Source organism: Puma concolor, chromosome B3 (genome assembly GCF_028749965.1).
Source record: "Puma concolor isolate L17-30 chromosome B3, mPumCon1.1.hap2, whole genome shotgun sequence".
Classification (NCBI taxonomy): Eukaryota; Metazoa; Chordata; class Mammalia; order Carnivora; family Felidae; genus Puma; species Puma concolor.
Genome location: NC_141672.1, coordinates 77,657,696 through 77,663,615, shown reverse-complemented (window position 1 = coordinate 77,663,615; position 5,920 = coordinate 77,657,696).

Sequence of the window (5,920 nt, the reverse complement as noted above, 5' to 3'; positions counted from 1 at the left end):
ACAAATCAAAACCACATTGAGATACCACCTCACACCTGTCAGAATGGCTAACATTAACAACTCAGGCAACAACAGATGTTGGCATGGATGCAGAGAAAGAGGATCTCTTTTGCATTGCTGGTAGGAATGCAAACTAGTTCAGCCACTCTGGAAAATAGTATGGAGGTTCCTCAAAAAGTTAAAAGTAGAACTACCCTATGACCCACCAATTGCACTACTAGGTATTTATCTAAGGGATACAGGTGTGCTGTTTCAAAAGGGCACATGCACCCCAACGTTTATAGCAGTGCTGTCGACAATAGTCAATGTATGGAAAGAGCCCAAATGTCCATTGATGGATGAATGGATAAAGAAGATGTGGTATACATATAAAATGGAGTATTACTTGGCAATCAAAAAGAATGAAATCTTTCTATGTGGATGGAACTGGAGGGTATTATGCTAAGCGAAACTAGTCAGAGAAGGACAAATATCATATGACTTCACTCGTATGAGGACTTTAAGATACTAAACAGATGAACATAAGGAAAGGGAAGCAAAAATAATATACAAACAGGGAGGGGGACAAAACACAAGAGACTCTTAAATATGGAGAACAAACAGAGGGTTACTGGAGGGGTTGTGGGAGGGAGGATGGGCTAAATGGGTAAGGGGCATTAAGAATCTACTCCTGAAATCCTTATTGTGCTATATGCTAACTAACTTGGAAGTAAATTAAATAAATTTTTAAAAAATAAAAATAAACAAAAAAAATTACGTCCCGAGTATGAATAGCCATTCTTATAGCAATTGAGAAGTGGGGAAAACAATATTATAAAGATACAAATAGGGGTGCCTGGATGGCTCAGTTGTTAAGCATCTGACTTTGGCTCAGGTCATGATCTCATGGTTTGTGAGTTCAAGTTCCACATGGGTTGAGCTCACGCCCCAGCTCAGGTGAGCCCCACTTCTCTCCCTCTCTCTGCGTTTCTCTCTCTCTGCCCCTTGCTCACTTGCACCTTCTCTCTCAAAGACACACAAAAAAGATACAAATAAAAATTAATAAAATGGAAAAAATTTCAAAACATGAGGGTAAACAACATCAAGTTCTTTGAAGACTTACAGGAAACAAACTGCCAAAAGAAAAGACACAAGATACAAATAAAAAATATCAGTACACAAAAGGAACAAAAATTCTGATACCACAAGTAATAAATAAGGACATATTATAAATAATTTAGTAAATTTGAAAACTTAAATAAAATGGATAAATTACTTAAAAATATACCAAAATTGAATCAAAAGAATAAAAACTTTAAAGAATTCAAATCAGTAGTTAATCTTTAAAATATTTTTTTAATCACTAAAAAATGTCAGGTGCTAGAAGACATGAATAGACATTCTTCCAAAGAAGTGATACAAATGGCCAGCAGACATATGAAAAAATGTTCAACATCACTCATCATCAGGGAAATGCAAATCAAAAACTACAATGAGTTACCACCTCAAACCTGTCAGAATGGCTAAAATTAATAACATAGGAAACAACAGATGTTGGTGAGGATGCAGAGAAAGAGGAACCCTCTTACACTACTGGTGGCAATGCAAACTGGTGCAGCCACTCTGGAAACACTATGGAGGTTCCTCAAAAAGTTAAAAATAAAACTATCCCTACAATCCCACAATTGCAGTACTAGGTATTGACCCAAAGAATACAAGAATACTGATTTGAAGGGGCACATGTACCCTGATGTTTATAGCAGCATTATCAACAATAGCCAAACTATGGAGAGAGCCCAAATGTCTATCTACTGATGAATGGATAAAGATGTGGTGTATGTGTGCATATACATACATATGAATATATATGTGTATGTATATATATGTATGCATTTATATGTATGTTTATATGTATGTATTACTCGGCCATAAAAAATAATGCAATCTTGACATTTGCAACAACATGGATGGACCTAGACTATTATGCTAAGTGGAATAATGCAGTCAGAGAAAGGCAAATACCATATGATTTCACTCATATGTGGAATTTAAGAAACAAAACAGATGAATATAGGGGAAGAAAGGGGAAAAATAAAAGAGGGAGGCAAACCATAAGAGACTCTTAACTATAGAGAACAAATTAAGGGAGGGAAGTTGGGTGGTGGATGAGCTAAATGGGTGATGGGAATTAAGGCGGGCACTTGAGATGAGCAACATATACAGGATGTCAGTGATGAATCACTAAATTCTCCTGAAACCAATATTACACTATACGTTAACCAGAATTTTTAAAAATTTTTTAATGTATATTTATGTCTGAGAGATGAGCAGCGGAGGGGCAGAAAGAGAGAGGGAGACACAGAATCTGAAGTAGGCTTCAGGCTCTGACCTGTCCACACACAGCCCCACACAGGGCTCAAAATCACAAACGGCAAAATCATGACTTGAGCCGAAGTTGGACGCTCAACTGACGGAGTCATGCAGGCACCCCCTATGTTAACTAAAATGTAAATAAACACTTGAAACAACAACAAAAGCCGGATGCTGATAACTTTATAAGCAAGTTTTACCAAGAAAAAGATAAACTGATATAAAAAGCTTCAGATAATAATGTAGAAGAAACACTCTTTACTCATTATATGAGGCTAGCATAACTCATATCAAAACCAGACTAGAATAGATTAATAAACTGTTTATTATGTGATTTTTACATACACCTGCTCTTAGATTCCACACTTGTATTGAGTGTTTATCATGAAAAGGTGTTAAATTTTATTTAATGCTTCTTCTGTATTTATTGAGGTGGCAAATAATTTTTCTCCTTTCATCTCCTTTAATCTTTAATCCACCAACTTTAATCAACTTTAATGAACTTTAATCAACCAGCTGAGCCACGGGGTGCCCCAAAATATTCCCTTCGAGTATCAGAATAAGACAAAGATGCTTGCAATCATCACTTGTAGTCAGCATTCTAGAGGTCCTAACTAGTGCAGAAAAGGTAAAAGGATTGGAAAGGAAGAGATAAAACAGTTAATATTTGTACACAGAAAACCCAACAGAAGCATGAGAGAGTATTAGGATGTGAGACTCTAAAAAGGTCACAGCTACAAAAATATATAGAACAGCCAATTGTATTTCTTCTATTCCCAGACATAGCAAAAGTAATTTTTAAAATTACACTATTTACAATAGCATTGAAAACTATGAAGTGCCTAGGAATAAATTTAATAAAAGATATATATAAGACTTTTCTGGAAAAAGTATATAATTATATTGAAAGACACTGAAGAAGTCTTAAATAAATCAAGAAAATTATGGATAAGAAGATTCAAAGTATATAAAGATGTCTAGTCTTCTTAAATCGATCTATAAATGGAATGCAATCCCAATCAAAATCCTAGAGGAGTTTTTTGTGAAAATTTACAAGCTAATTCTAAAATGTAAATGGGCTGCTTGCTCAGAACAACATTAAGGAGCTTCTCTGATCAGATACTGACTTCTTATAAAGCTATAAGATGATGTAATATGGGCATAGAAATAAACAAGTAGATCAGAAAATATCAGAATAGAGACCTCAGAAACAAATAAAACAAAAAATATATATAATACACATATTACATATATATGTAATATCATGGATACACACACACACACACACACACACACACACACACACACACATACATACTTGGTTTAAGACAGGGCTTTAAAGGTCAGTGGTTAAAAGATTCCTTAATAAAAGATGCTGGGCCAATTAATTATTCATTAAGAAAAAAAGTATATACCTACACCACAACATAAAGAAATGTCATGATGAAAGAAAAAGATGAAAGCATAAAACAGAGGGGAAATATCTTTATGACTTCAGGACAGGAAAGGACTTCTTTTTTTTAAATTTTTTTTTTTCAACGTTTATTTATTTTTGGGACAGAGAGAGACAGAGCATGAACGGGCGAGGGGCAGAGAGAGAGGGAGACACAGAATCAGAAACAGGCTCCAGGCTCTGAGCCATCAGCCCAGAGCCCGACGCGGGGCTCGAACTCCCGGACCGCGAGATCGTGACCTGGCTGAAGTCGGACGCTTACCCGACTGCGCCACCCAGGCGCCCCAGGAAAGGACTTCTTAAAACACAAACAGCACTGACCATAAAAGACTGCTAAATTCAGTAACACTGAAATTAAGATCTGTTAAACAAAAGATCCAGTACAGAGATTACAAAACAAAAGCAACCATTAGATGATGTTTGCAGCACATAAAATGACAAAAGATTAGTACGAAGATAAGTCCTGCAAATAAATTTGAAACCCAGTAAAGAAGTGGTCAAAGACACAATAGTCCTTTCACTGTGAGAAATATTAGTAGCTCATAAATACACGAAAATATATTCAAACCCATTTGTAGTGAGAGAAACGCAAGTTAAGGCCACGAGGGATATCCTTCAAACCTCCCAAATCTGTGGTCCCTAAAAAATTAGACAAATACCAAATATAGAAGAGAGTAAGGAGCATTAGGAAGACTCACCCACTGACTGTAGAGACATAAATTGGAACGGCCACTTTGGAAATGTTTGGTATTTCTCAAAAAAGTTGAGCATGTGTATATTCTGAGACCCAGCAATTCTGCCCTCATGCTAATACTCTGAACAGTGCTTCTCACACATTAGTGTGCATCAGAATCCCAGAGAGGGTTTGTTAAACACAGATTACTGGACTCTTCCCTGAGTTTCTAATACATGGAATGGGACTTAAGACTTTGCATTAAAAGAACTTCCAGGTGGTCTTGATGCTGTTGGTCTGGGGACCACTCTTCTGAGAATCATTGCTATAAAAGAAACTCTTGGGGTGCCTGGGTGGCTGTCAGTTAAACCTCCGTCTGACTTTGGCTCAAGTCATGATCTCACAGTTCGTGAGTTGGAGCCCCATGTCAAGCTCTGTGCCGACAGCTCAGAGACTTCCTTCCCTGCCCCTCCCCCACTCGGACTCTCTCGTTCAAAATAAAATAAAAACATTAAAAAAAATTTTTTTAAAAAGAAACTCTTGCACTTACTTATCAGGACACATGCAGGATATTAATAATGTACTTCCTTGATACAAACAAACCCAAACATCCTTTAACAGAGTAACTACATTATGGTGTAATCGGTGAGATTATATAACTGTGAAAACAAATGAGATCATAGAGAGAACACAAGGGTTTCTAAGATACAAATTAACGTTCTAGTTTTGAAGCCAGTGGACATTTTCAGATATTCTAATCACTCTTTAAACTGTACATACATGTTTTGCATATTCACTTGTCCATGTATTTCATCATAGAATCTTTTCTGCTTCACTCTACCACCTACTGGCCATTTTTCTACTGCCTGGCCCTACACAAAGTATGTCAAACCATACTCAGGACTTGAGTAAAAGGAAAATAGTTACCTGGTCTCATCTGTCTACTGACTCTAATGCACACACATTGCACCAGCCCCACTTTCTCCCCAGTTGCCCTCAACCACTTCTCAAGATATTTTACACCCTTTCAAGTTCCTGATTGCTCTTCCATGACTATAGGTCTCAAAATCAACACCCAGAACTGAACACAAAGCTCCACATGTGGTCTTACAGACACTGTATCAAGACCTCTTCTCCCTGGCTGCTACAGATTCATTGGTACAGCCAAAACAGTGTTTTTGCAACCGTATCATATTGATTACTCATACTAACTTTATCTACTAAAATTCTCAGCAATTTTGGAGCAGCTGGGTGGTTCAGTCCACTAGGTGTTCGGCTCTTGATTTTGGCTGAGGTCATAATCTCACAGTTCATGGGTTTGAGACCCATGTTGGGTTTCATGCTGACAGCACAAAACCTGCTTGGGATTCTCCCTCCGTCTCTCTCTCTCTCTGCCCCTCCCCGACTCCCCCTCAGCCCACCCCCACCACTACTCGTACACGCAC